At 35.4% G+C, this 12,081-nt stretch overlaps 1 non-coding gene across 1 annotated transcript; it reads right to left on the bottom strand.

Annotated features, from left to right (window-relative positions):
- Positions 1-3,157: 3,157 nt before the first annotated feature.
- Positions 3,158-3,265, bottom strand: LOC112419584 (small nucleolar RNA R71). Its single transcript, XR_003009711.1, has one exon. It is a non-coding gene; the product is annotated as a small nucleolar RNA R71 (small nucleolar RNA).
- Between the last annotated feature and the right edge of the window lie 8,816 nt (positions 3,266-12,081).

Here is a 12,081-nt window from a genome sequence, read left to right as displayed (position 1 = left end):
AGGAGCTCTTTGCCACTAGAGCCCAAACAACTTAGTTAGCTATATAAATAGTTTCCTGTAATTATGTTGTATCATAATTATAGAGTTGACCAAACATTACACAATCATGTATATATTCTATACATGAATGAGAAAAGGTAAACATTCCATTATCTTACATGGTATCACCTTAATCGATCTCTAACTCTCTCAAACCCTTACCCACATACAACATAATTACAAAATATTCTATTCTATTAGATTATTCGTTCTATCCGGCCATATCAATTGCATGACTTTGAATGGTTTCAAAACATTTGTATCATAGAATCCAAAAAGGAGCCTTTTTTGTGAATGAAGATACCCTCTAACCAAAGCAAGCCAATAGCAAATAAGAAATAGACACTTAAAGTGGAAGGAAACCATGAGGCTAAAATTAATTCAATTGCATCATCCTCATCATCATCTTCATGTTTATACTATCAATGAAAGATGTCACAAAAAGCAAAGAATCCTAAGCTAGGATGAAATTGTGAGAGTGGATTGTGAAGTTGATGAGCAAGCCAATGAATAGATAGAAATATATCCTCAAGAGTATACGATTTTTGTGAATCCAACCATAAGAGAATACTACTTTTTCCGGTCCTTATGTGGTTCAATTTTGTTTATTCCTTATATATTTATTATTTGGCAATTTTTAGGAAGAATAATTCAACATTATTGCTTCTCTATGTTTTGACATTTTTATAGTAGATATACTTAAAGTGAATTGGAATTATTCCTCAACCCAAATATAAAGTGAAAAAGTGCGGATTGGGATAAAGATGGATCTTAGAAACGCACATCTTCAACGTCCATTTCCCATGGTTAGAAATGCTTTCTTTGTTTGTGCCTATAATTTTTTATTTTTTTTGGTACAATGTGCCTATAATTTCTTTTCAAGAAAAAAATTAGAGCGAAAAAACATTGTTGACGGATGCAAATTTCTTGCGCTAATGAGGGTAAATTATAAATAATTTTTTTATAAAATTTAAATTTCAATTAAAATTAAATGTATAGATATTTGTGATTTATTGTAATAAATCATGTTTATCTTTTTCAGTTATACAACTATATTACAAATTATGTTTATCTTTTTCAGTTATGCTTATCATTTTCAATGACACCCACAATACTACATTATTATAAGAAAACTTGTCAAAAAAAAAGGAAAATTTTCAATTATGCTTGAGTTTGTGATTAGTGTACGTTTGAAATAAAAGCTTTTGAGGAGACATAAGTTTTTAATTAAATTGTCATATGATAATCTTGTTTATGCTGCTATGTTTATGCCTTTTGTTTGAAGACAAGCAAAGATTCAAGTGTGGGGGAGTTTGATGAGTCAATAATTAGTAGTTTTAATATAATATTTGATTTCGTTTTATTTACATTTAAGTTTATTTTATTTAAATATTATTTCCTTTTAGAACTATTTTACTTCAATTGCATTATTATATTTCAGGAATGAATGTACAAATGTTTTATAGATTGAGTCTTGGAGCAAAAGAAAGAGGATTTGGAGTTGATTCGGGTTGAAAATACGAAGATTGAATACAAACATATGATTTCCCCAAGTCAAAAGCTTGGCACGACCCGTACCACCAACCACACGGTCGTGCCACGTCCCAGACCCACTTTTGCTGCTTTTGCTTGATGGACAAGCTGCCTATTTTGACCTAAAAGCCCGTGGTTTCTTGTGGACAGTCTAGTGAATAGTTGCTTAGGTTTTAAGTCGATATAAGACTATAAATAGAGTAGCTAGCTATCATAACATTTCATCTTTTGTTCTTGGAATTCAATAAGTGACAATTGTCTTTCTTAATAAAAGTTCTTTCTTTATTTCTTTGTAATTTACTTTATGCTTTTCTTCTTCCTCTCCATGTCTACGATGAACATAAGTGAGTAGACTCTTCTTGTCTTGGGATTGATGGATAAGTCTAATGACATAATCCTAATCAAACCAAGGTTTAAATTCTAATTTCTAATCTATTTCACCGTTCTTATAATCAATAACAAGTATTAATCAAAGGATCGAAAGATGAAGTTTAATAGTTGTTATTGATTCATCACAAATATTAAGCGAAGGATCGAAAGATGAAGTTTTAATATTGGAACAAGTGAATATAGACAAGGATAGCGAAATATGAAAATAGTCTAGCAAACCTTGAGACAATAAAGTTTCGAACTTCAAGGATTCTAATAGCAATCAACCATGAAAATAGGCGTGGTTGCTAGAGGAACAAACTCACTGAGACCGAAAGGAGATGTGATAGGCTAAAGAGAAACTTGTCTTTAGAAATTAGGTCTAACATAAGGTTCTAGGTTTAAAGGTTTGGTTTGTGAAGGGTTTGTCATTATGATGAACAAATAATCCAAAGGCTCTTTTTATTATTATATTTTCTTTCAATCGTTTGAAAACCCCAACTTTGCAACTTAACTTCTTCTAATCATCAACTAAAGTTAATTGAATTGAACAACTCCCTGTCGGAATGATACTCTTTTATTACTACTTCGATAGAACCGTGCACTTGCGGTTTTATCATATCAAGTTTTTGGCGCCGCTGCCGTGGAGTTACTAATTTGATTAACTTTTTCTTACTGATTAGAATTTTTTTTATTTTTTTTTAATCTTTTTCTTCTACTCATTTCTTTCTTTTACCGTTAACTTCTTGGGTTCTCAATTTTTATGCGAAGAACTAAAAGTCTTGGAAAATTCATTCCCGAGATCGAAAGATATTTGCATAAGAAAAAGAGAGAAGCACGATATAGTATCGCTATGGCTGAACGCACTCTCAAAGAGTATGTAACACCTTCTATGGAAGAGCCACAAACTATTATTGTGTACCCAACGGTTGAGGGTAACAACTTTGAGATTAAGCCTGCACTACTTAACTTGGTGCAGCAAAATCAGTTTTCTGGATCGCCCGCTGAGGATCCAAATCTGCATATCTCAACTTTTCTAAGACTCAGCGGAACCTTGAAAGCGAATCAATAAGCCGTAAGGATGCACCTCTTTCCTTTCTCCTTAAGGGATAGAGCTAGTGTTTGGTTCCATTCATTAGAAGTTGGTTCCATCACTTCATGGGATAAAATGAGGCAAACATTCCTTGCCCGATTCTTTCCCCCCTATAAAACTGCTAAACTAAGAGACCAAATCACACGGTTCAATAAAAAAAGATGGGGAGTCTCTTTATGATGCGTGGGAGCGTTTCAAGGAAATGCTTAGACTTTGTCCCCACCATGGTTTAGAGAATTGCTCATAGTCCACACTTTTTACAATGGCTTATCATATACCACTAAGATGATTGTTGATGCAGCTGCAGGTGGAGCTCTAATGAACAAGAACTATACAGAGGTGTATGCTTTGATTGAGGACATGGCTCAGAATCACCGTCAATGGACCAGCGAGAGAGCCATCACAGCTTCTTCACCCTCTAAAAAAGAGGCAGGTATGTGTAACGCCCACTTTCGTTTAATTAATTATTTAATCGAGTTTAGACGAGTTATATTATATTTATATAATATATGTGTGAATTTTGTTGATTTATGACGATTTAGATGATTTGGATGATTTTGATGTGCTTTGATGATTTAATGAGATTATGAGACTTATTTTATTGTAAAATAAAATATTTAGTTGAGGGCTGTTTTGAGATTTTAGATAGTTTTGGGGGAGATAGTGAGATAAGATAAGATATTAGGAAGAGATATAAAAAAAGAAAAATCTAGTTTTAGAAAAACACTTTGTACGTACGATCAAAACTTTGGAAAAGGAGGAAAAAGCCATAGAAGGAAGAAGACCAAGAGGAGAGCTGCGATTTTCATCTAACGAGGTAAGGGTGAGACTAATAATTCAGTAATTTTAATTCTTATAATTCTGATGATTAGTTAGCAAGAATTAGGATTGAATTGGAGAAATCGAAAACTAGGTCAAATCCCTAAAATTGATGATCAAACGGTAGAAATTGATTAGATTGTTGTAGAAAACGTCCCTTGATCTTATAATATGTTTAGGATGAATTTTGGAATCGAAATTAGGCTTTAAACCATGAGTTTAGATGAATTTTTGAAGAAAACTGCATTCTGCCCGAGCCAACATTCATCGCTCGCCCTGGCGAACGATGATCCTCGCCTCGCGAGTGATGAAGTTCATCGCTCGCCACGCGAGCCAATACCCCTCGCCTCGCGAGTTACAAGTCGTAGCTCGCCACAGCGAGCAACCCTACTCGCCATAGCGAGCATGACCAGAGAGCATGTTGATTTTCGTATTTTGGACTTTTGAGTTGAACCTTAGATGCTTTTGAGTACCTTTAGATGTGTATTAAAGATTAGAGGATGATTTAGAACAAGATTGAACCTGGAACAACCTTAGTTGGAAATCTGGCAAGTACTCGCCATGGCGAGCAGATGCTCTCGCCTCGCGAGCACTTCCAGAACTGAGTGCATTTGAGAATGTCGTGACCTGAGTTGATTGAATCGATTAGGAATGGAACTTTAGGTAGTAGTGAGACATATTTAAGATGTTAACTGAGATCTGTGAAGCTGATATGAATTGTTAAGCTGTTTGTAATGTGATTTAACGATTAAATGCATTACTTGAATTATTCTTGAATAAACTAAATGTTGTTGAAATGAATTGTTGTTATGAAATTATGATGTTGTTGTGATTTGATTATGCTGCTGCTGTTATTTAACTAAGTTGCATGAGTTTATACATGATGAATAAGATGTTGTTGAGCTCCAAATTATTGGATGCATATTGAGATGTTGATTAAGATTGTTTTAGATTGATTGAGTCCATGCATTAACATACTTTTGTTGGGGGCTCATGCCCTGGAGCTTTGTCCTCACCACGATGCCTTAATAGTATATTAATACTATGATTGTTGGGGGCTCATGCCCTGATTGGTACCACATGCATAAAGAGGTTTAGATTTGCATTGTCGCATTTGTCGAGTCAAAAGATGTTTTGTTATTGATGATGATTGAAATGATGTGATTACTTGATAATTGTTTATTGAAGATGCAATGATGCTTAAGATTGATTATGTTGTTAATTATGATTTTGAATTATATTGATTAATATTATTGTGTTATGAAATCTCACCCCTTTTGTTTGAAAATGTTGCTCTTCGTATGAGTAACTTGCAGGTGATCGTGCTTAGTGTGCAGTTTGCTGTCGTGAGTGGCCTTGCCTCACTGAGTCGTCTAGGTTGCTCTGATACGTAACAGGATGGGGTCTGTGTTATGCATGCTTCATTTCTTTTACGTGAATCATTTATGATATATTATGATGTTGATTATTTAATTGAGATATTTTGATGGGGCCTACGTGCCAAAACGATTTATTGATTTTCGAATTAATTTCCGCTGCAAAGTTTGAGATATTTGTTGAAGTTAAATTGTTATTTAACTGATTTTGGACTATGTTTCGAATGTGATATCCCGTTATTGATGTTTACTCTGATAATTGTTTAGAAATTTTCATATTGGGAAAACGGGGTGTTACAGTATGTACGAAGTCTCTAACTATGATCATCTTGCTGCTAAGGTTGATGCGCACTAACCCAAAAATTTGAAAAACTAAATGTTAGTGCTGTCACACCTACTCTTGCATCTCTTCCTTGTGAAATTTGTGGTATATTTGGTCATATTGGTGTTGATTTCCAGTTAGGTAGTGCTACTAATGGTGTTGAGCAAATGAACTATGCTCAATACAACCAAGGAATGAGGCAAAACCAAAACTTTTATAAAAACCCTCAAAATTTCTATGGACAAGTATGACCACCTGGCTATGCAACCAACCAAAGAATCGCTCAGAAATCAAGTTTGGAAATTTTAATGGAAAACTATGTCATGAACCAAACTAAACAGCTTCAAGAGCTCAAAAACCAAATCGGATTTCTGAATGAATCTCTTTCCAAACTCACCACCAAGGTAGACTCTAATGCTACCCACACTAAAATGCTTGAGACCCAAATCTCCCAAGTGACCCAACAAGTGGCCACCTCTTCTCAAACACCGGGAGTCTTTCCTGGTCAAACCGAAACCAACCCCAAAGCCCATGTTAATGCTATTTCTTTTGGGGGTAGTATGTTAGAAGAGACTATTGCTAAAAATAAAGACATTAAGGGAGAGAGTGTTAAGCTTCTAGGTGTGAGTGATGTGATAGAATGTGAGAAACCACTTGATAAGACCGAAGCTCCTTCCACATTAAGGCTTGCTAAGCTTAACTTGGAGGCTCAATTCAATAAATTTGTCAACATACTTAAGAATATTTGCATTAAAATTCCCTTTGAGGAAGCTTTGTCTCGGATGCCTCTATATGCTAAGTTTTTAAAGGAATTTTTTTCAAAGAAAAAGACTATAGAGCATAATGAGACAATAGCTTTGACTAGGGAAAGTAGTGCAATCATTAAGAAGCCACCTCCAAAGCTTAGAGACCCAGGTAGTTTTTCCATCCCTTGTGTGATAGGGAGTGAGACCGTAGATAAAGCCTTGTGCGACCTAGAAGCTAATGTTAGCCTGTTACCTTTGTCCCTCTTTAAGAAGATGGGGAATATGAGAACAAAAACCTACCGAGATGACCTTGAAGTTAGCTGATCGTTCTACTATCCAACCAGTTGGATTTGTTGAGGACATCCCCATTAAGATAGAAGGGATATACATCCCGGCTGATTTTATGGTAGTTGACGTTGAAGAGGACGATGACGTCTGATGGGATAAAACCGCAACTACACGGTCTTACCGAAGTAGTAATGAAAAGAGTATCGTTCCGACAGAGAGTTGTTTAATTCAATTAACTTTAGTTGGTGATTAGAAGAGAATCAAGTTGGAAGATTCTTGTTTTCAATTGGTTGAAAGAGAAAATAATAATAAAAGAGAGCCTTGAGATCGTTGGTCCGTCATAGGCGACAAATCATTCACAAGTCAAGCCATTAAACCTAAAACCTTATTTTAGACCTAGTTTCTAAAGACGAGTTTCTCTTAAGCCTATCACATCTCCTATCGGTCTCAGTGAGTGTGTTCCTCTAGCAAGCACGCCTATTTTCATGGTTGATTACTATTAGAATCCTTGAAGTTCGAAACTCTATATGTCTCAAGGTTCACTAGACTATTTTCATGTTTCGCAATCCTTGTCTAAATTCACTTGATCGAATATTAAAGCTCCACTTTCGTTTTATGAATTAACATTTGGAATAATGAATTAACGATTATCAAACCCTCCACTTTCGTTTCCACAGTTTGATAACATTTAATCCATGTTAAAACGGTGAATTTAGAAGAGAAACTAGGGTTACATAATATTAAGGTTTAAGGCTTGACTTGATTAGGATTATGTCATTAGACTTATCCAACAATCCCAACACATAAGAAGTCTACTCACTCATGTTCATAGTAGACATGGAGAAGAAGTGAGAAAACATAAAAGTAAATAACAAGAAAGTAAAAGAAAAAAAAATAACTTTTATTCAAAAGACAACTGTCACTTATTGAATTCCAAAGAAAAGATGAATATTTGTGATGGCTAGCTACTCTATTTATAGGTTACATTCGACTTAAAATCTAAGCAATTACATCACTAGAATGTTCCACAAGCAAAGGGCTTTGTGGTAAAACCAAATAGAGTAGCTTAGAATCTAAGCAAAAGCAGCAAAAGGCTGTCTGGGAGGTGGCACGGCCGTGCCAACCTTAGCACGGGCCGTGCCAAGCTTGTGACTTGGGGGAGATATATTTTTGTCTCCGAATCTTCGTATTTTTGCACCCAATCAGCTCTAAAACCCCTTTATTTTGCTCCAAGACTCAATCCATCAAATATTCATTCCTGAAATATAATAATATGAAATTGAAGTAAAATAGCTCAAAAAGGAAATAATATAAAAAAAAAAAAAACTTAAATCTAATTAAAACGAAACTAAATATTAAACTAAAACATCTAATTATTGACTCATCAAACTCCCCCACACTTGAATCTTTGCTTGTCCTCAAGCAAAAGGCATAGATATAGCAGCAACAAAAAGATTAATATATGACAATTCAAATAGAAGCATATGTCTCTCTTTAAGGTTTCATTTCAATGTACACTAATCACAACTTCGAGTATTCCTTGTGAACCAATTCAACCCAACAACAAGTCTTAAGTGAGTGTGTGTGTGTAGTCCAACTCTTTTCTTGCTCCTGTATAAGATAGATATTATGAAGAACAGGTTCTAACCTTAACACTAAAGTGACCGAGAAAAATCCTTTCTTCATTTCATATAAGAGAGATGGGAATTAGTTAAAATAAAATTTACATTTAAGATACTTAGGGGATATCATTTCACATTGGAAGTCCGCGAGGGGGTATCCTTTCCTCCAAGTTTCCATGATCACCCTAAGTAGTGCTACAACTTAATCATCTTCACGTAGGAAGTCCGCAAGGGGGTATCCTTTCCTCCATGTGTTGATGATATTTTATTTCCTCTTTTTAGAGGGATTTATGGAAGTTAAGTCCAATTTATTTGAGAAGTCATCACCACATTTAGGAAGTCAGTGAAGGGGTGTCCTTTCCTCCACGTTTTGGTGATATTCTTCCGCCCCATTTTGGTTTAACACATTATAGCACATTAAAAACATTCCCACACAAACTTATACTACTTTTACTCTGAAGATTTTTAAGGGTCCAAGTTACCATTAAAGTTAGAACGTGTTCCTTAAAATACCTATTCATACACTTACTCAAGGATTGCAACTAGGTGCTTTTCTCATTGGAGAATTTTCACAATAAAACTTGATGTGGGTATAGCAAGAACACTTACAACACAAGAAATCACTTTCATGTACAAGAAATGACCATTGAAGAGACAACAAGAAATTTATGTCATAATAAAACAATAAAAACAAGTTGCTTATTCATGCCTTTCACAATAAAACAAAACAAAAGAATAAAGTTCAAGGGAGTTTGGAAACACTACGACACAAGACACTTTATTAGGCTCCCCCACACTTAGGAGAAGCATTGTCCTCAATGATTCAAAATAACAAAAATAAAGGAGAAGAAGAAGAAGAAGGAGAGGATAGAGTAGAGAAAGAAGAGATAAGGTAAGAGAGGAAGAGGAAAACTCACATTTTTCATTGAGGTCCATAGGGAGGACCGTGGAGGTTGAGATGGTGTATCATGTTCCGAAGCATTTGATTATTCACTTCGGATATGTGGTTGCCCCGTAGGACATCGTTTCTTAGCCCGGATAGTTCGACACCTTGCCTTTGTTGCTCAGTGCTAATCCTTTGTACCTCAGTTTGCATCCATGACCATCTTCCATTGTTTTGGTCATGGTGCGCCTCCTCATTGTGCAAGTTTGCACCTTCCTCCTCACCTTGATTATGCTCTTCATGTACCTGTGAACCATCACCAACATACAAAAAATTTGCTTCCACCTCGGTGTTAGTCCGAGATGGGTTAGGAAGTAGAAACAAAATAGGTACGTTAAGTTGAAGTGCATAAGTCATGGGTGGATGAAGTTTAATGAAATTCATAGAAATGAGGGTTTCAATGTTTAGCCTATTGATTCCCTCAATTGGAGTTATCCCCTCGTCTTCACCCACTCCAAACTTCCTAGCAATGAAGGTAATGATACCACCTACTACTATCTCAGCTCTATTATCAGGCCTAGCTCCTATAAAGGCGAGGTAATCAAGCAAGTAGAAACAAGTATTCACGGGGTTGTTACTAAGCATTGCCCAAAGCATAAAGAGTTCATCCGTCCTAGTTGTTCCTACCTATTTCCTACCCCAAATGGTACAAGCCATGACCCTTTGTAGGTACCTAATCACCCTAGCCATGACGCTATTCACGGTGTGGTATTTTTAGGACAAGGTAAGGCATAAAAGATATCGGGGTTCACCCCAAGATCATTCCACTTTTGAATTGACTCCCGCATATCTTGAATGGAAGCATTTTGAGAGTCTAGTCTTTCATTGACTTCCTTAAACTTTAGATCTTGAGCATCAAACCTTTCGTTGATTTCCTTGAATTGCATGTCTTGAGCATCAAATTTTTGAGACGTGAACTTCTTAAGATCCTTTATACCCATGAAGAGAGAGAGAGAGATTCATTTGAATGATTTTGATTGGTAACTTGATCGTCATCAACCTCCGGATCATAGTCTAGATCCTCATCATCACTTGTATCTTCACCATCTTCCATCTCCACATCATTTTCAATATTATAATCCTCTTTATCCATGTTTACCTTCATTTGGATAGCCGACTCCGAATCTGTTCCTACGGTAACAACTATAAAATCATAGTACCATACTCCATTGTCATCATAATACCAATTTCCTTTGGAGAGTGGTCTCCGGTTTCCAGCTTCAATACCAGCAAAATACACAAACACACCATAGAAAACCATGAAATTTTTTGTCATTGTGCTGAGGATCTTTGTCATGCTGCCGCAAAATAGATAGCTCTCTATGTGACAAATCGATTGCTCTCTATGTGCCAGCCTGGTGAAGATCCTCAGCATGCTTTCAAAAATATATAGTTACTCCTTATTAGATAGATAACTCAAAAATATCAAGAGGTTGTTATGAGTTAGATCTTGCTGCCTGCCAGATAAATATGTCATTGGCAAGGCAGTAGGATCTAACTCAAAGAAATTCTCTTGAAACACTAGATGAATATGCTGTTTTTATTTATGTCACCTTTGTTTTATTTTTTCCAAGACATTCGTCACGAAAATGCTCCATAACACATGGTCTGAAGCTGTTCGGATTTGATAATCCGAACCTACTTCATGCATTCCGGATTATATACTCCGGAGAACCTCAATTTATTTTGGACTGTGGCGTTTCACCAAAGGTTTGGCGGTTAGTTGAGTTTTAATGTGTTTTTTGGACGGCTTTAAATGAAAAACACGTTTTCCTTGACTTCCAAATGACCAAGCACTTGTTTTAGGCTATAAATAGACTTGCATGTTCACCAAATTCCTTTACTCTTCACTTAAGCTCTTTTCTTTCATTTTCTTCAAATTCTCTTCAAATTTTTGTAGTTTTGTAGGAGTGCTTGTGGTGTCATGGTCATTGTTGACCGTTCATACGACCTCTGCAATTGCATTGCAGCTTATGCGGGGTCGTATAACGGTCAACAGAGACCCTTGACATCAAAGAAAGACAAAATATTCATATCGTATTTGTCTGGATTGTAGTTTCCGGAAACACTAACAATCTGGTTCGGATTTTATTTTCCGGACACTACTATAGAAATGACATTTCACATCAGTGGAAATCAACTTTTCACATCGGGTCCCACCAGATGTAACGAAAGGTGATGTTGTATGTCAGTAACATTTCACATCGGGTTATGAATCGTTGTGAGAAGTCTTTTTCCACATCGGCAGCCAATCACTGATTTGATATGTGATATTTTATCCAGTAGCACAGGTTTTCACATCCGTTGTCCAGTAGTAACTGATGTCAAATATGAATGCTTAACTTCGGTTATAAGTTTTCCCGATGTGAATTCAAGTTCCTTTTTTTATTCATTAAAATATTTCACATCAGCCTACAAGGCCACCGATGTGAAAAATACTGATAATTTTTTTCACTTTTTTCCATTGCTAGCTTACTGCAGTACCAAATAAACATCATACTTTAATTTCATTTATATTAAACATATGCAAATTTGAGCATAATTTTTGTTGGAATAAAACAACAAACGTATTCTTGTCCTCCTAATTAGAGTCTAATGTTCATATCATATTATCCAAATCAATGACATTATTTTATACATAGGAAAACTTTTCCATATAAACTAACCATTATAAAAAAATCAAATCAAATGAATCAAACAATCATTATACAACATTTCTTTCCATATACTTGAAATAAGCTAGCGAGGCTCTACCTCCAAAATGAAAGCTTTCCATATTAAAATGTTTGTTGACTCAATTTCTAAGAATATCAATGAATATAATCCCACCTGATAATCCACACCAATTGTTGTAACAAGTAAAAAAAAATCCTAAGAAGATAAGTAGTCTACAAGAAGCTACTGCAATCTTCCAGTTTAATTATCAAAAGC

Source organism: Medicago truncatula, chromosome 2, assembly GCF_003473485.1.
Source record: "Medicago truncatula cultivar Jemalong A17 chromosome 2, MtrunA17r5.0-ANR, whole genome shotgun sequence".
NCBI lineage: Eukaryota > Viridiplantae > Streptophyta > Magnoliopsida > Fabales > Fabaceae > Medicago > Medicago truncatula.
The sequence above is the reverse complement of the archived record's forward strand: the minus strand, read 5'-3'. Positions and strand labels throughout refer to the sequence as shown.